We start from the raw sequence: 21,092 nt of genomic DNA on the forward strand, positions 1-21,092 counted from the left end.
AAGAAGAGGGGCACAATTTGTTCCCATTGGAATGCCGACAGCCTGTTGAAAAACACATCCTCCGAACGTAACAAATATGTTGTCAATCAAGAAATCAAGCATCTTGTAAAATAGTTTTAGATATTGGAATCTAGTTATCTGTCTTTGACGTGTAAGGTATAAGTTTTGTTTTCTTTCTAAAACATCGAAGTATGTTGGTGTTAATTAGATAAAGGTCACTTGTCAAGAATAATATAACATCTATTCAATCATTTGTTGCTCAGCTTACTGTTTTATCCAGTTTTTTGTATACATTTTTGTTTTTTCGTCGTCAATGTGTTGCTTGTGATAGTGTTGGGTTTTTTTCTTCGACTTGTTTGTTCCGTTGTATCGTTGGCTTCAATTTTCAATTGTAAGCTTATAATGTCTATCATGTTTTATAACTTGTTAGAATATATATCTGGATTTTGCAGCTAGATTATTTTACGTACGTGTAGCTCAGGCGGATGTCTTCGTTAGCGTCTTCTTTTCTGCCGTAATTTTGCAGTCCAGACCGAATAAACTTGAAAAAAGCAATTGCATTATATTTTTAAAAACAACACTCTATCAATTTCATTCGTCTGAAGAACTTTTCTGGTTGTTCCTCAATTCTGAATATTTGAAATCCAAGGATGCATGTGGATCTAAAACGTCGTAAAGCAATCAACGAAAAAATACCTCAAAATAGCCAAATCAATGTCTGAGGGAGTTGAAAACTTTGAGACATATAATCGCTTGAAAATAAACTCATCATAACTACCATAATTTAAAATGTGAAAACCTTGTAAAAGAACTCATCAGTAAAATATAAATAAAAATGATAAAATGGTCAAACTTTGTGCCATAAATGTCAGTAATTGTACATAGAATGAGAAAAAAAGGAGACTTTTTCTACAGTTTTTGTTCTACCAAGAAACATTTGTCAAGACATATTTACTTTAAACCGATTACATAAACCGAAGTTATGGACGAGTAATTTAAAACTCACGTGTAAATAATATTGGTATTACAATTTAATTAGATAAACCCATTAATTTATTTTCTTTTTAACAAAGCTCAGAATATAACACCGATATCAATTCACATGAATCTTTTCAAGTAAAGAAAATAATTATCTCAACCTTAAGCTTTAAACCTATTGTATATCTAGCTCAACCTCTCACTTTTATGATAGTTGTATTAAAATTCATCATATTGAAAACGATGTTTAAACAAAACAAACAGACATAAAAGGTAAAATTGTCAAAAATATGGGAACAGCAGCAATCATTGTGATATTCACTAACGTAACGATACCCAAATTGCACCGAGGACCCAAACTGCACCTATTTAGCAAAAATAGCAGCGGAAATCTTACAAGATTTCCTAGGGACTAAATAAATTGTATTTTTATGATTTGATACTATAACTATTTTTCAACATAGGCAAAAGTATTTAAATATACACAAAACGTTCACAGTATTTATCAACAGATGAAGTGTTTACTGAAAAAGCAAAAGTCCGGAAACGTCGCCGTGAAACGTCATCAAAACGTCAACTTTTTAAAATTAACAAATACAATGTGTTACACGTATCCATTTCCTAAAAAATTAAGAGTAAGCATGGACTAATATCCATTTGTTAAAAATATTTGAAGAAATGAAACAAAAGCTCTGTTATTCCGCTTAAGACGATGCGAATTTAAGAATGGATGCAATTTGGGTACTCCTCATTACAGAATCATTGATGGTTTTGACGTCAGTTCAGACCAAATTTTCTATGATTCTATATGGATTCAAAATCAATTTACGAAGGGATGATTTCAACTTCACCATTTGGAACTCTGGGTTTAATAGCTTCCTTGTGAACAGCAACTCTCTATCGTGAAAATCATGATAGGAAATATAAGCACGGGAATATCGTATCAATTGGGAGATATATACCCCGTATGCAGGTGCTGCTGGAATATTGTTACATAGAAATGGAAAGTTCACAATTGGAAAGATGAAATCGTCTCTTTTGTCGTAAAGTTTTGTTTTCAACCGACCCTCATTGTCAAATTTAGATGTAAGTCAAGATATGAGGCTGACTTAACTGTATCTGTAGTATCCTGTATCTCTAGTTTGATGGGATAGATGCGTTCCCCATAGTCAAGAATTTTGAATTATTTAATGACAGAACATCATCTATATAGCGGAAAGTAGAGTTAAAGGATATCGCTAACTTCTTATCTTTCTTCCTAAGAAGTTCCTGAATGAAATCATAATAATAAAGTAACAAGTCGGCAAGAAGAGGGGCACAATTTGTTCCCATTGGAATGCCGACAGCCTGTTGAAAAACACGTCTTCCGAACGTAACAAATACGTTGTCAATCAAGAAATCAAGCATCTTGTAAAATAATTTTAGATATTGGAATCTTTCTATGATTCTATATGGATTCAAAATCAATTTGAAGAAAATATATAGTAAACAATGATACATCTACAAAATAAAAACATCTGATGTACAGTAGGTGTCGTTCATTTAAGTAATTTATACTTGTTTCTCGTTTCTCGTTTTTTATATCGATCCCTTTTGAATGGTTTTACACTAGTAATTTTGGGGCCCTTTATAGCTTGTTGTTCCGTGTGAGCCAGGGCTCCGTGTTGAAGGCCGTACATTGACCTATAAAGGTTTTCTTTTATAGATTGTTATTCGGATGGAGAGTTGTCTCATTGGCACTCACACCACACCTTTCTAAACATACATAATGAAAACCCTTGTTTGAATCATAAATAAAAATCTATCAAAATAGGTGCAATTTTGGTACCCTCGAGTATATATTCAAACAGATATATGAACAAATTTTTACCATGGCACAATACGATGGAAGTGAATTATAAAGAGGAGCTGTGACATTTTTCTCGTTGTTGTCACTTGCTTGTTTAATCCAAAGATATATCTTACACCATATACCTTGAGACAACTTGATTATAAAAAGAGTACACTCCACGATCAATCCAAACTAATCAACGGTATAAAATTCGAGTAATAGTATGTAAGAGTGTCATACTTATCAAATCAAAATAATGAAAAGTTAACTGCATGCAGCATAGTCTCTAAGACGAAACATGGTTTGGGATACATGTATATAACATTTATGATGACTACATCTCGAATTGTATATAAAAAAGGGACGAAAGCTAGAGACCAAAGGGACAGTCAAACTCATTAATCGAAAATAAACTGACAAAGCTATGGCTAAAAATGAAAAAGACAAATAATAGTACAAATAACACAATAAAGAAAACTAAAGAATAAACAACTCGAACCCCATCAAAAACTAGGGGTGATCTCAGGTGCTCCGGAATGGTAAGCAGATCCTGCTCTACATGTGGCATATACTTGCTTTTGTGTATTCAATATATATATTTTAAAATTTCCCAATTTAAAAATACATTCATATGTATTGATGTGTCAAATCATCGATTTAATACATTAAAATTTAGAACAGACTGAATAAGTTTTCAATGACAGATATTTACAATTTCACCTTACTCAATAATCACTGGTTTCAATACGGTTTCGTTTCAATATGATTAAGATGTCTTTCATAACAAGTAATTATAATAGCCAAGTCACCAGAGTTGAAGGTTACGCTTTATTAATTGTGTCAAGTATTACCCACATATGTTAAACATTGCGCTCCAAACATTATTGGTTTTTCAAACGTAAATGATACCTGTGTCTTCGAAATACTAAGGATTTTCTAGTCCCAGGTCTAAATTATCTTAGACATATTTTGCACAACTATTTAGATTTTTGAGTATTCAATGCTCTTTAACTTTATACTTGTTTGAACTGAGCATCACTGATGAGTTCTATATAGACGGGACACGCGTATAGCGTATCAAATTATAAACCTCGTACCTTTGATAACTCTTTTGATTATACACAATGCGTTTTGACATACCGGTCTTCTTAAGCATTTTTGTGCATTGACAAAAAGCACGTTTTCTGTATACATGTTTGACGGCGGTTAAAAACAAAACCCATTTCGTGGGAATATCAAATGAAAATATGAATTTCGAAAATGCAAATAAAATGCCAATTGGGTTATTAAGTTGACGTATTACCTAAATCATGTACATGTAAAGATATTGACTTAATATTAATAAGCAATTCAGAAAAAGGATTATGATTACGTAAACTTTCAACATCGAAGGATGTAACTGCTTGTCATGCAATTGGATAACTTCTACTTTTCTTTATTTTTTTGTAAATTTCAAGTTAGACTTAACTGCAATCAACATACAACTACAACTTTCAGTTAATCGATTTCTCAAAGATTTAAAAAAAAAATTAGAATCGGATACCCTAGCTGTTTTTGGCAAATCTTTTCGTAACTTTGGGTTCTCAATGCTCTTTGTACTTAATTCGAGCGTCTCTGACAGTCTTTGAAGACGTAACGCGCGTTTTGCATACATAACACTGCTAAGAGAACACTTTTAAGTAATTAACACTTGTTTATACTAGAAATTTGCAGCACAACAGAAAGAAAAATGCGTAATCTCTCTCTCTCTCTCTCTCTCTCTCTCTCTCTCTCTCTCTCTCTCTCTCTCTCTCTCTTATGTATTTCTCTCTTCTTCTGAAGACATAGAAAACGTGTCTTGAAAACTACCATTTCATTTTGTTGTTTATTTTTTGTTTAAATTTGTATTGCCACAAACACTGTTAATGTTTAATGACAATTAGTAAAATTATTATTTTAATTCTTACCACTTTATAACTTTCTTCTTTAAAATACGCTATTTCATTTTCAGAAATAACTTCATGAAATATCAAAATTTTTGGATCCTTATTCACCTCCTCTGCCTTTGATTTGAAGTATGGTATATTAGTCTCAACCATATAACAACTTAAACTTGATAATTCTTTGCTTGACTAAAAATAAAACATAATAATTATTCATTGGTTGTTTGTTAGAGTGAACCATTGATTATTAACTGTTTTCAATGATAATCTTCGCGAGGAAACTCGTGACTAAAACAAGACACTATAAAAATAATTGAGGCCGAAACACTTTTTAAAAAATATTTAGTGATATTGAATTGGTTGCAAGTTTTGTATAAAACATGTTAACTCTCTAAAAAAAATAGAAAACCGTATTAGTCCTATAAATGTTTAGTTCGATGTCATGATTAGGTTATAAAATAATGAAAACAAGACGTTTAATAATTTCTTGCGTCCGAAGCGCTTTTCTGGATTTACCTTCACCAGGAACGCTCAAAGTCAAACATTTGAAGTCCTAAGATGTATAAGTACCGAATCCGTTGAAGAGCTATAAGTCAAAATTACCTAAAATAAATAGTCAAATTCATATAAAGCCAACTTTGCCTGAGGGAGTTGAAGCCTTAGTTTCTTAATAATTTCAAAATTTAGGAAAGAGGGACGAAAAATACCAGAGGGACAGCTACATACATGTCTTAATTTCTTTTTATGAAACATACATAACATTCTATTATAATTGCGTAGAACGTTGAAATCTCATTAATAAAAAAAGTTTTAATCGTTTTTCGTAAGTTATCATATTTAAAGGTGTATCAAATTAGCATTTTTTTAAAAACTATTAGTTAACTTTGTGCTATTAAGAATGTATGGCAGTTTACGCCGGTGTTCATACTACCTGAAGCAAAACCAACCTTTCAACACATGGCAACTAACCAATAAGATTTTTCAAAATAATCGTATTAATCGCTTTACTTTATCCCCTTAACATAGATCGATGAAGATATGGCATTGAGTGCCAATGAGACAAGATTTTATCCAAGTCATAATTTGTAAAAGAAAGATCATTATAGGTCAAAATACGGTCTTCAACACGAAGCATTGGTTTACACCCAACAGATTCCTTTGAGGGTCTAACACACATGTTATTTATCTATAAAAAATTTCCCTCCCCACACTTCATTCGATATTATCAAATTCAGATAGGAGACGCTGTTGGACAAATCTTTCAAAGAGGGACAATATATACCAAAGGGACAGTCAAACTAATGAATCTAAAACAAACTGACAACGCCATGGCCAAAAATGAAAAAGACAAACAGAAAAACAACAGTACACATGACACAACATAGCAAACCAAAGAATAAACAACACACACCCCACCAAAAACCAGGGGTGATCTCAGGTGCTCCGGAATGGTAAGCTGATCCTGCTCCACATGTGGCACCCGTCGTGTTGCTAATGTGATTACAAATCCGGCAAATAGTCTAATTCGGTAGGTCACATTCATTAATTGATTTCAATGTGGTGCGGTAGTCAGTTACGGTTTTGCATGTTTTAAAATAATACATAGAGACCCATGAAACCAAATAAAAGTAGAATAATTAAAAAATGGAATCTATCTATGACGAGCTAAATATCATCGAAGAGCTAATAATGCTTTTCAACTTTGTACTTGTTTGGCTTTATGAATATTTTGATATGAGAGTCACTGATGAGTCTAATGTAGACGAAACGTGCGTCCTGCGTACTAAATTACTATGATATGATAGTATAAAACCTGACTTGGCTTAATTGTGAACACTTAGGCAAAAACAAATTTTATACAGAGACTAGCTGCAAAAAGATCACGCTTTTTTGTAACATTCGCATATTAGTAATTTACTGGAATACCGACTTTTATCGGTAATTCGTACATTTTCCCTTTAATGTTACTGCCTAATATTTTCGAGTATCAACGTACTGGCTGTATCACTGAAAATATTAGGCAATACATTGCGTTACTTCATAATTACCGATTACCTAACGGGCTCGTCTAGATATTCCACATGATATAGTCAGTATCAAAAACGAAACTACCTATTATTCTATATAATATAATAGTATCCGTTTTTATTTTAGCAAGAATAATAGAAAATGTACACGTATATCTAGACTTAATTTTGTCGTATAATATTCATGCATTTTATATTCGATATTATCAAATTCAGATATTTTTTACTTTTTATATTTTTTAATGCAAATAACAAAACAAAACCAGAAGATTTGATGACCTACCTTTCTGATTACTCCTCTACAGAGTTGTTTTTGTATACTATCAAGCTCTTGTTCATTAAATGGCCACATTTTTGGAACATCCTTTTTGGGGTATTCTTTTAATGCATTTTTGTACTTTATGTAATCCTCTTGTATTGACAAAACTCCTACAAGTTTGTAAGACAGACATTCAATATTTGCTGTGTGTATTATATCGTGCGTACATTAACACCATGTATGCAATTTTTTCATTGATGAATTGAATTCTTCATTTTTTTTTTATTTTATGAAAGCGCTGACCGTAGTATATCTTCAACTTTGTATTTGTTTGGTTTATAACTATTTTGATATGAGCGTCACTGATGAGTCTTATGTAGACGAAACGCGCGTCTGGCGAACTAAATTATAATCCTGGTACCTTTCATAACTACTGTACGACTTAAAATGTGTTAAAAATTAAACAAAATATTATCATCGTTTCTTTATGTTTTCCTTATTTGACTATGTCAAGATTTTTAAGAAGTCAATACTTCAAAACAAAAAGAAGCGTATAATTTGTATACTTACATTGTTATGCTACCAAGAACATACGAGTTATAACAAACGTTTCGTTACTTTTCCTATACTAAGTATATTGTTGTAAAGCATGTGTTCTGATGAATGTTGCATTCCATTGAATAATACAATTTGATATTGGAAAGCCTCGGTTTTCATCCAATGAAAAGTATGGATCATTATGAAATATACATATAATGTTTAATGAAATTATTAGAAATAAAAACTATAATCGCAACCCAATTCGTAATAATGAATATAGTCGAAGAGAAAAGCTCACTATTTCGTAGTCTGTTTATTGTGATAGCATATCGACGACTGAATGAGCACGTTTTCACCATGACTCTATTGTAAATTGTACTAGAACACACCCGTGATATCGCGGGTCCGTGGCTGAATTTATGTATATAACTAAGCGTATGCCTTATTTTAGCATTAGTATTGTCATCTGATAAAGTCATGCCGATAATAAAAGACGCACAGTTTTTTCTCTGCTTTCAAAATCTTTCTGTTTGAACCCGTCGACCTGGAACCTATCAATTATTAGTAATATTAATAATTTGGAAAACAAAAGGGCCTAGAATGGATTATTTTTTACTAAACAGTATACAGCAAAATTCTAAATACACCGTTTGGTGGTGCGCGTGTCAGATGTGGAACGTACAGATAAGGTAATAGGTAACAGGTAAATATACTACTGGTATCGGTGTCGGACTCGATCCGGAACTTTTTAATTATTGGCAATATTAATTACGTGGAGAACAAAGGGGCCTGGAGTGGTGTAATTTATAATCAACACCATTGTACTATATGAGTTATATATAAAGTTGAATTCTTTGATTAATCGTTTTTACGTGATGACGGCTGACAAATTGGACCTCGTAATTTTAGTATTATAGATAGGTATGTCACTTAATTGGGTTTCTTCGTCTAATACGTCAATATTGGTAATGTGTTAAATTACAGGAACGGTAAATATAGCATGATCAAAGTGATGAAGGATATTTGTTATCAAAAATATTTATAGATACTTATATCAACTGATTTTTTTCTCGTTGGTATTGTTTGGTACAGATTTTAACCTTTATTTAAGGTGTTCTGTATTTTTGCTTCCTGTACATAAAGGTTTTTTTAGTGAAGGGGCTGTTGTTGACAATGTTTAGGACACCAATTATGCCTAAATTCTCAACGTTATTCTTTATTTGACCTTTTTGTTCGTTATGTTTTGTGAAAAAAATCTAAAACACATGTTGAAAAATGAATATTTAAGTACTCAAATATGTTTTATAAGTTTAGTTATGGGTTAGTTATATGATTAGAACAGTTTTAATTTTGAATGTAAGAAGGCATTTAAGATGTTACTCATTACCGATGGTGAATATGAATTAAAAGCTTCACGCTTTTTTTTCTTTTTTTTTTCATTTATGAAACTTAATAAATGAGTATTAACAAAAGTATTTAACATTAAAACAATATCAAAAACGGAAAATCTATAAAGAAAAACGTATTAACTAATTAAAGCAAGCGATATTAACCACGGAACCAATGAAAATCAAATGCCAAATTACTGACTTCGCACAGACTTTTTCCGAAGAAAATTGTGATTTTTTTAGCCAGTCCATGTTTATGACAGTTTTTTTATGGTTCCGTTATATTGACAAAACTTGATAAGTAGCCTAAACAGTCAGACATGATAGTTAAGAATTTAGTTTCGTTACAAGAGTTCCGATGGACAATTTGTAAAAAGTTATAATGTAATGGGAATACATACCCTTTTTTGAATGTATTTTTAATAAATCGGCTGCATCTGCTGTAAACGATGCCTGCAAAGGTTTTAAATATGTGAATGAACAGTTGAGTCATGTTATTTATTGAGAACTAATATTTAAGTATTACAATAAAATTGGTAAAGGAAATTGGGAATGTGTCAAAGCGACAACAACACGACCATAGAGCAGACAACAGCCGAAGGCCACCAATGGGTCTTCAATGTAGCGAAACTTCCGCACCTGTAGGCGTCCTTAAACTGGCCCCATAAAAAATATGTATACTAGTTCAGTGATAATGGACGTCATACTAAACTCCCAATTATACACAATGAACTAAAATTTAAAATCATAGAAGACTAACAAAAGCCAGAGGCTCCTGACTTGGGACAGGTGCAAAATATCGGCGGGGTTTAACATGTTTAATAGATTTCAACCCTCCCCCTACACCTCTAGCCAATGTAGAAAAGTAAACGCATAACAATACGCACATTAAAATTCAGTCCAAGAGAAGTCCGACTCCGATGTCAGACGATTTAACATAAATAACAACATACTACTAGCAGTCAACTGACATGCCAGCTCCAACCCTCAATTAAACTGATTGATAGCTTATTTCTTCCTCATATGAATGTTAAGCACAATCCCTCCAGTTGGGGGTTTAGTATCAAACTATCATAAACTATATAAGACGAACATAACCCGTATCATGCCAACAACTGTTTTAGAATAAATGTGTTAAGTTCAGATGCAAAGACCCTATAAGTGAATCAATAATAAGGCCAAAATATGCAATATTTAATGACCTGGCAACAGTATCGTATCTATATCCCTTCTTAATCAGTCTGTTTAAAGGTTTTGTAAGCTTTTGAGGTAAATACTGACATTTGTATGCTTTGTAAAGAATATTACCATAACAGATTGGATGTGAGATTCCTGATCTTATAAGATGTCTGCATGTTGAGGTATATTTACGATAAACCTTTTTTGTTATCTGTGAGGAAAGAAGTGTAAAAAAATTATTGCTCTTGCAAATGACAGTCTTTTTAAAATGGCGACGCATAGTGGAGACAGTCAAACGGAAATTATGCTCTACAACTCCGTACTTTATTTGGCCTTTTTGGGATTCGAGCGTCACTGATGAGTCTTTTAAAGACGAAACGCGCGACTGGTGTATATTCAAAATTTAATCTAGGTATCTTTGATGAGTTAATGTGCAACCGTCAAATTAATTTCTTCGACAAAGTGGGTAGTAGTTTTGAATTGTCCGCCATTGATCCATTGATACTATTCTATTGTAACGGCGTTGGTGTCTTTTTTTAAGTTTTAATCTACATTTGTTATTAATATTATGAGATGTACAACAGATGATTGTTTAAAATAAAGATTGTCTATACATAGTACAATTAAAGTCATATAATGAAACCTTGGAATTTTTAGGTTTTTAAAATTATTGAGATAAAGCAGCTACATGTACTAGTATTCTAATCTTCTTCGTTCTTCTTTGGCTTTCGAAACAAAGGAATTTTTGTTCTCATAAAATATGCATAAGGCAGCACATGATTGACGTCACAATTGAAATTGTAACTAAAGGCAACAGTAGTACCGCTGTTCGAAACTCAGTCGTTTTTGCAACATCAAAGGAAATCGCAATGGACATAAATTAATTTTTCCGGTCTATCACACATCGGAGGTACATGTGATCCCCGGATTGTTATACCATGCTTTGTATCTCCTAATTGCATTTATGAGATTTAAATATCGGACACTTCCTCAAAACTAATTCATTAACCTTAAATTTGAAGAATTAAATGTACGGAATATTCATCTTTCGTCCAGCTTTAAACAGAACTACTGTAAATACAAGTACAGCAAATACAATCTGTGCACATCTTAAAAGATAAACACTTCTGATTTACGTATAGCAACATAATGTTAGAACGTCACTAAACGATAGCATACACCAATGTCCTCCGTCTAGAAGTTATCTTATCTATCCAAGGTACAAGAGCAATAACTAAAAAAACACATTGTGTTCCCCCTATAAAATACTTTTTATTAATATCTAAATGAAGGCTTCAGAGCAAATTCAAAATGTTTTTCATAATACTTATATTTTCAAGGGGCATATATAAGTCGTAAACAATAATAGAAATTTTAGAATTTTTCGAAAAACTAAGTATTTTCTTATCCCAGGAATAGATTATCTTGGACGTATTTGGTACAACTTTTTGGAATTTGGGGTCCTCAATGCTCTTCAAATTTGTACTGGTTAGGTTTTACAACTATTTTGATCTGAGCGTCAGTGATGTAGACGAAACGCGCGTCTGGCGTTCTAAATTATAATCCTGGTACCTTTGGTAACTATTAGGTCATCACTTATATTCGAAAACTTTCAAAGGTATTGCTGATATACACCTATATTATACGTTTTATAATACTCTGGCAATAATTGTACACATGAGAACGCTGACAATGTAATTTGCCATATGATCGATATTTCAAAGCGGCCTATCTCTTTAAAAATAATTGATTTTGAATTGGAATCGTCCGATTTAAATATATAAAATAAAGTTCATAAACATCTGACAAGAATTGTATATATAAGAGCGCCAATAATGCAACTTTCCATAAAATTGATATTTTCAAGGTATAAACTCTTTAATCAATTATTGATGGTTAATGTTTTTCGGACTAGTCAAAGTCATTGCTAATTTAAACTAGGGTATAAGTTTCATAAAAATCTGACAGGGATGGAAAACATTGACAGTGCAAATATGCAATTTTCCATAAAATTAAATTTCCAAGTCGCATAGCTCTTTTAAAAATAAAGGTTCGGTATTGATTTTCAAACTCACTGCTTAAATTAACCTACGATATAAGTTTATAAAAATCTGGCAAAGCATTTCAGGTGAGAGCGCTGACAAAACCAGCAGGATGGCCGGACGGATGATCTGTGCTTTGCATTGAGCTATCTGAAACAATAAAATGTTTGACAAATATCGCAATCAATACTGAGGTATACAAAATAGTGTTTCAGACAATACTTACTTTATGAAGAATCCTTGCCTTGATTTGATCGATGAACATTGCTGTGGTAGAAATATTTGTAGATATGATTTCTGGTAATAGGTCCAAAAGAGCATCACTCCACAGTAAAGCTTCGTCCCACATTTTTATATATTCAGCTTCTTTTATTATTAACTGAATAAGTGACAAGCTCAAAGGTTCTGTGTTTTCCTCATTTATGTTGCCCTGAATGACTTTGCTTATATTCAAATAATATGTAGTACGCAAACGTAAAAACGATCGCACTGCTGCTTGTAGTTCGTGCTGTTTTGGCCAGTCAGTAATTTCTTTTTTTAAATCGTGGTACGATTGGTTGAAATCTGAAATATATTTTGAGAACATTATTAAAGCCTGTAGCTAAGTATGTATGTTTACTATTAAATTTATAATAACTTGGATGACTTGCAGATTTATTCATTTTTATTTAGACCTTATCACTATTTTGTTACATTTCATCAAAGTCTTTTGGACATTATGCCTAGCTATTGACGCCAAACATCATTTACTCTAGTGCTGTCGTGTGCTTTCACTGGTACTACTTATTGTATACATTTTTTAAATCTGAAATACAATGATAGGATTTGCTACAACCCCTTCAATAATTGAAATAATAGTTTGATATAATTTTGAATCGGCGAACTATTGTTGCTTGAAGTGTGTTAGGGCTATTACACTGCTGTCATACTGTATATCGAGAACAATTATCGCGAAAGAATTGAAAAAACGGGAAAGAAACATGATTATTTTCCTATTTTGAATGAATCAGCATTTCTCTGAAATAGCTTTTAATTTATTGCAATTTTTCAAAAGTTTTAGTTAATCTTTTGAAAAATTGCAATAAATTGTAAAATTTTAATACAGGATCTTTGTATTACTATTTATTGGCTTTCCATTTTCTGCTAGTAACTGTGAATACTCTCTTACCTGTAGTTTGTGTCTTTTGTGTTTTTTGGGATAAATAAAAAACCTGACACTTCACCCGGTTTTTTTGGTCTTTTTGTGTTGTTGGGGTTTGTTTGTTTTTTTTTTTTTTGCTTAATATTTTCTGCATTTTATCGATCAGATGGGGATAGCTGTTTTCTACTGATTTTATAAGTTTGTTCTTGTGTTGTACTTTTTCAAAACTGTCCTAGCTGTGAGGTAGAGGATTTAACCTTGACACATTCTTTGTGTGTATATTTCAAGTCCGTAGCTTGTAGCTTAATGGTTTTTATTCGGTCATATCCGTCATGTTTGATTTTTCGTAAATATTTGTTTTTCATATAAATTAGGTGATTATGTTTCTCAGTTAATGTTTTTCATATTTGACATGTCGGGTTCTTATATAGACTACTATGCGGTATAGATTGTTCTTATTATTGAAGGCCGTACGTTTGCCTATAATTGCTTACATTCACTTCATTTGAACTTTGGTGGATAGTTGTCACATTGGCAATCATACCATATAATTATCCTTATTTTACAATGGTAGTTCAATGCTATTGGTTCCGATTATTTAATAATACCACACCGACTAGTTTCTAATATAATATGCGTCTGTTTATTAGTCCTTCATACTTTTTTGTCGTAAAAAAGTTATAATTGTGTTATCTAATTTCCACTTAATTTGGTGGCCATTTCTTAGTAGTTTTATACTTGGTAAAAAATTTGGGGTGAAACACTGTTTTCAAAAAAATAATAGGGAAACATATTTTTCTATTACATCTCAGTAGTTTCGAAAAACATTTTTATAAGCAGGTCGAGACATTGTTGTTTCACAAAACCCTGGATTTTTTTTTTTTTTGGGGGGGGGGGGCTCAGACACTAATTTATATTCTGAGTAGCAGCTACAAGCTCCACAATATCGTATGCGTTGAAATATGTTTATAAACAAAAGAAAAATCACAAATGTACCGAACTCCCAGGAAAATTCAAAACGGCAAGTTACTAATCAATTGACAAATTCAAAAGCTCAAACACATCAAACATATTGGAAACAATTGTCCTATTCCTGACTTGGTACAGGCATATTCATGTGTAGTAAATGATGGATTCAACATGGTATTATAGCTGGCTAATCCTCCCACTTGTTATACAGTCTTGCCAAGTTCTATGATATTGACAACGGTGTGTAACAAATCAAACGGACATAATCGGTTAACATGTCAAGAAAAGGGGTTCAACAAGTGTTAAAATCTTAATCACTATAAAAACATGAAACAAAGAAGCACAAAAAGGCACAATTTCAGAAATCCATATTTTTAAACATAAGGTTAACAGCAGTTCCTGCATACGGGGTATATATCTCCCGATTGATACGATATTCCCGTGCTTGCATTTCCTATCATGATTTTTTGTGAGGGTTCCTGCCCACAAGGAAGCTATTTTAAAATATTTTAAAATAGCTCCAAATGGTGAAGTTGAAATCATCCCTTCGTAAATTTCACAGACGCCTTCACGACTTGGTTGACCGTTATGGAATAACCGTTTCACAAATGATATCGGATATGTTCCTTACGTTGTGACAACAATCCCCTTCACTTTCATAAATTTGATCTACCGAATAAGACTATTTACCGGATTAGCTATAACATGAGCAACACGACGGGTGCCACATGTGGAGCAGGATCTGCTCACCCTTCCATGCAACCTTAGATCACCCTATTTTAAGTAAGGTTCGTGTGGTTTATTCTTTTGTTTTCTACATTGTGTCATATGTACTATTGTCTGTTTGTCTTTTTCATTTTTAGCCATGGCGTTGTCAGTTTATCTTCGATTGATGAGTTTGACTGTCCCTTAAGTATCTTTCGTCCCTCTTTTATTGCCTGGAAACTAGAAAAATCCTTGTTTTTGACCCTTTTTTATCCCATTATTGCTGCATGAATTGGGCAATTACACCCAAACTCAATCCCAGTCATCCTTTTGTGATATGGAACCGTGTGGTACAATGTCAAATAGATCCATACTCTTACACACAAGTGATTGTCCAGAAACTACAGGATTGCTTGTTTTTGGCCCCTTTTATGCCCTTAATTCCTAAACTGTTGGCCCCATAACCTACCATCAACAACAATATAAAAGTAATATTCATTAAGACAAATAAAACAAAAATATAATACGTTATTAAGACGATAAACAACGTCAATACCAATAAACTATTCTCCAAGACTCTCATGTATTATTTGTGAAGTTGATACAGAATATTCATCAACAAGATGTTGGTACTTTCTGATACGGTCTTTAACGCACTACTTGTTCATTTACTTTCTGGTCAGACGCTGATGATGTTTTACCAAGTATGGGCATGAAATGCTAAATCTTGAATATCGAATAAGTTGGGAAATGCATATCCCATTTGCAGGTTAAGTTGGCATATTGCTACGAAGGTGGGGGAAGTTGGTAGTTTGTCATTTTGTCTAAAAATCAGGCTGATTCTAAATTATTCCAGATTTTAAAAAAATCTAGTGTTAACAATATCCTAGTTTTAGATAATTTTAAAAATGCGTAGTTATTTATAGAATATTGAAAATTTGTTAGGTTTAAATATGTAACTTTAGTTAAACAAAAATAATAAGAATAAAAGGTAAAAACTTGTATTTACAATATACATATCATACCGTCATAAGATTAAAACACTGATTAGATTTAAAATTCTAAAAATGGATAAAACCTAAAATTAATAAGTTTCATTGCCTAGCCCTCTTATCATCTTCTTGTATGAAGGTGTTATCTTAATTGACAAATACTGTATTTAAAGTGTACATGAAAACCCATCTACTCATCTGCTATATTTATATGTGTATATATTGCAACAATCACAAACGTTTTAACGCAAGGCGCTGTTGCTAAAATATTAACTAAAACCTCTACAACTAAATAAATTTTATAGATGTACCTCTTTCCCGGTCGAAAATTGCACAACTGTTACATAAAACAATATCTGGTATTGATGGCCATATGTGTATATATCTATTCAATAAGTGCAGTACATTTAGAGGATTTTCAGGATAAGACTCATCTCTACAGCTAATATTTACACTAAACTCTAAATTGGCAAATAACCTGAAACAGAGTAAGAAAATAGTTATTATAAAATATCCCGAAACAGATGTAAGAACAAAGTTATTATAAAATAACCTTAAACAGAGTAGGAACATAGTTGTTATAAAATATCCTGAAACACATTAAGAACATAGTTGTTTGTAATCATGAAGAGAACTTTTTATATCAGATTTTTTTCCCACAGTATCTTTAATGTTTTATTCAATTATCTTTATACAATTTCAATATACAATCTCACCTTTTGGCTCATCGTTCATGTTTATCTATCCGTTAACTTACCGGTACAAGAGACCAAAATTACACAGAAAACAGTACGTGCTATTCACTCAAGGAAAAAATATCAACAGCAATGAAAAGAGATGTAAAACATGTTATTGTCATTGTAAACCTTTTGAATCAAACCATAACTGATCCTTTTAGTGTCGAATCCCACCCTCCAGGTATCATCAATAGCATAGCAAAAATGCATGCTACAGGAGATATTTTTAAAAAAAATTGCCCACACTGTCGAGGAAAGCATGCTCATGTATTAATGCTTAAAAACTTTTGTGAACCTCGCAGCTGGCATATGTCTCAATGTTTTTCTCTAGTGCACACAGCAAACAATGTTTACTTCTACGACATTAACTCTATAAAAACTCCTGAAAGGGAAAGTAAAATCACAAAAATACTGAAAATCAAAACGGAAAGACCCTAATCAAATGGCAAATTCAAAAGCTCAAACACATCAAACGAATTAAAGAGGGGCAAAAAATACCAGAGAGACAGTCAAACTCATAAATCAGAAATGAACGCCATGGCTTAAAAAATTAGTAGTACAAAAGAAACAACACGAACCGCACTAAAAACTGGGAGTGATCTCAGGAGCTCCGGAAGGATGGGCAGATTCTGCTACACGTGTGGCACCCGTTGTGTTTCTCATGTTGTTACAAACCCGGTAAATAGTCTTATTCGGTAGGTCAAAAATGTGCAAATAAGAAACAATTCCGATATCATCTGTGAAACGGGTTATTCGTAATACTAAAGATTTTCTTATTCCAGGAATAGATTACCTTCGCCTTGATTGGCACAATGTTTTGGAATGTTTGGTCCTCAATGCTCTTCAACTTTGTACTTGTTGGCTATCAAATATTTTGATCTGATCGTCACTGATGAGTCTTGTGTAGACGAAACGCGCGTCTGGCGTATTAAATCAAAATTCTGGTACATTGGATAACTAATTATTCCATAAAGGTCAGCCAACTCGTGATGGCGTCCGTAAAACAATTACCATTTGAAACTCTTGGTTCAACAGCTTCCTTGTGAGCAGCAAACCTCCAGTACCAAGGAAATCATTATAGGAAATACAAGTCACGGAATACCGTAGCAATTGGGTGATAAATACTCCGTATGCAGGCGCTGCTGGAATGTTGCTACAAAAAATGGAAAGTTCACAGTTGGGAGGCGGATATCATTTCTTTTGTCGTAAAGTTTTGTTTTCAACCGACCCTAATTATCAGTTTCTAAATATAAGTCAAGATATGAAGTAGCACTCCACAGTTAGAAAATAAAATTAAAAATTGAGCCACAAAATGTTTTATCATCTCCTATTCCTTGATTTCTAATACATTAACCTAACTGTTTGTGTTGTACATGTGCATATGTATGTAATCAGTATTTTTCATAGATTTGATTTTCAAAAGTTAAAAGGCCAGGGTGAAAAATAATTCCTTTTATGTGTATCCATGGCAACATTCAGCATTAATTTACCATAAAATATTGCAAAGAGGGGAAACATATCCCCCCAAAATTTTGATCAAACTAGAATTTCAATGCCTTTGAGTGATTTCTTTTTAGAAACTGTCTTTCGCCTCATTTTTCCGTAAATTCCAATCACAAAGTTCGTGCGATAAAAAGTTAGAAAAAACATTACAATAATTGTCGGACCAATGTATGGTAGGGAAATGCAAATGCGGACTGTCATACAGAAAACAACCTATATTACATACATTACATAACCTTGATGTTCATATAAACCCAATACAAAGGCTATTTTAATATTCAGCTATCCAAAAATGAATTTGTATTGCACACTAGTTCTCTTTTATTAAAAATCCACAGGGGCCAAAATGCAAAAGTACACACCTAACTGTGAAGTGCTTCTTGAAGCAGACCTAGCTGTATCTATCTTATCCTTTATCTCTAGTTCGAGGGATAGATGCGTTAAACATAGTCATCAAGTTTTGTACTATTTAGTGAGACATCATTATCTTTATAGCGGAAAGTAAAGTTAAAAGATATTGCTAACTTGTGTATGAAGGCATCCTCATAATAACAAAGAAAAATGTCAGTACGAAGAGGGGCATAATTGAATCCCATTGGAATGTCGACACTCTGTTGGAAAACACGTCCTCCAAAAGTAACAAATATGTTGACAATCAAGGAATCAAGCATCTTGATTTTGTCAGTTTCAGATTTAAAATAAAATGAATCGGAGCGATTCTTTACAAAGTAGGATTTATCCCTCTCTAAGACAAGATACGTGTATCTACTTTGGTCATTCTTGTTCATGTAACTTTAAAATGTCTTATACCGATGCGCAAAAACTGAGCTGAAATCATCACTAAGACATGATACTTGTCGTGATATACATAAGAATATATGGCACATATCATCATATAGCAAGTTGCTGTGTATTTCAAAAAAACTTTTTTTTTAAATGTTCAGAAAAGTGTTGCACTCCTGACAATTTTGGCATCTTTTTTAATGTTATTTTTCAAATACTTGATACTTTGTATGATTATTCTACAAATCAGGCCACCAAATTTTGCCCATTTTAACATTGCAACGACTGCCATTTAAAAAAAAATAGTAGCAAAATGTGATGAGACGTGAACTTATGTATGCAATAAGTATGATATAGCTAAAAAGATATTGTTTAAATAATATTAAAATGTCAAATCTGAAAGGCATATATGTATATACACACTTCATCTACAAATCATGGTATTTTTTATGATTTATAAAAGAGGGACGAAAGATACCAAAGGGACAATCAAACTCATAAATCTAAAACAAACTGACAACGCAATGGCTAAAAATGAAAAAGAGAAACAGACAAACAATAGTACACATGACACAACATAGAAAACTAAAGAATAAACAACACGAACCCCACCAAAAACTAGGGGTGATCTCAGGTGCTACGGAATGATAAGCAGATCCTGTTCCACATGTGGCATCCGTCGTTTTTTAATATGATAATTATTGAATGTCAGGAGTGCAACAAGAATGGGGAAATAAAGTACCTTATGTAGGTTATAATTTTCAATTAATAAGACTTCAGAAAAACTGAAGATTGCAGATCTCTTGTTATGTTGTCAAACAACAACTGATGAATATTTAATAGAATTTAGTTCATAGTTTGGTAACTTTACCTAATTTTTATAATAATGTGTAAAAATCAATTTAAATTTTGATCTGAATGTATAAGCTGCATAAGTTTTAAATAGAAATAACATTCAAATGACAGATTTAGGTCTTTATAAACCAGCAATGACTAAAAAAATTAAAAAAAATCATGAATATATTGTTCTAGCGTTTGTACTTTAGTTTTGTGTATAATATGCCAGGAGTGAAACAAAAACAGGGGAAATTGGATGTATTTTCTATTTGATAGGTTTTTTATCAATTAGTTGATGATTTTTTTTTTTTTGTCAAAACTTTTTCAATCATGTTTAAATTTTGACATTAAAAGTAATATTTGGATTTCTGCAATCAATTGGGGTGAAAAAATTAATATTTGATAGTGTTTGTCAGAATTCATATTCCCAAAAGGTATACTTGATTAAATTTGTTTTATTGGTTTATGTCAATAAAGATTTAGTATTTTTTTGTTTCTTTATACTTTTTTTATATCCTTTTGGATTCATTAAATTAAATGTATATGTATCAAGACACAGCAAAAGAAAATGCACTAAAACATTGTTGATATTTAAGCCAAAAAAAAATTGGACAATTTTTTTTTTACTTTGCCCAGTTGTGGATCAATGAAATACAACCGTTATACACCCTAAGGATACACCAGGCCTAGTTTAAGTTAATTTGGTTAATTAGTTGTAAACGTTTTAAAAATCTAATACTTGTATGACAAACAACGGATGGATACGACGGACAGAAGTAATGACACAAGCTTACGTGACATATGGAACGAGCTAAAGCTAAGCTAAAATTGATTATCTTAATACATGTATGTTACTTACCGCATATCTGATACTTGTGTATTATTTGTTGTCCCTCTCACCAAAGAATCTGTATATTGTTTTAATATTCTAAGAAGATTTTCTTCTTTCTTTGCTAATAATTTTAACTTGTATATAGATGAAAACACTTCTCCGTGCAATACTGGAGTTAAAATACATCCTAGAAAAAAGAAGACTAATTCGCTTGATAAATTCATCATTGATATAGCAAATAACTGACTAAATAACGACGTTATATATTTTAATAAATCCAATATTATCAGATGTAACAGTTGTATTTCCTTAAACTCTATTGATTGTACAAATACATTAATGTAAGGATTTTGATATAATAATCGGTTAAAATGAAGTAAGAAGAATGATTGGCAAAAGTGGTAAACCACAAACATAAGGTGCTAAA

At 32.1% G+C, this 21,092-nt stretch overlaps 1 long non-coding RNA gene across 1 annotated transcript; it reads right to left on the minus strand.

Moving 5' to 3' along the window:
* Positions 1-4,761: 4,761 nt before the first annotated feature.
* Positions 4,762-9,396, minus strand: LOC134690649 (uncharacterized). Its single transcript, XR_010101986.1, has 3 exons — positions 9,347-9,396; positions 7,042-7,187; positions 4,762-4,920 (listed from the first exon to the last, which is right to left on the minus strand). It is a non-coding gene; the product is annotated as an uncharacterized LOC134690649 (long non-coding RNA).
* Between the last annotated feature and the right edge of the window lie 11,696 nt (positions 9,397-21,092).

This window comes from Mytilus trossulus, chromosome 11 (genome assembly GCF_036588685.1).
Source record: "Mytilus trossulus isolate FHL-02 chromosome 11, PNRI_Mtr1.1.1.hap1, whole genome shotgun sequence".
Classification (NCBI taxonomy): Eukaryota; Metazoa; Mollusca; class Bivalvia; order Mytilida; family Mytilidae; genus Mytilus; species Mytilus trossulus.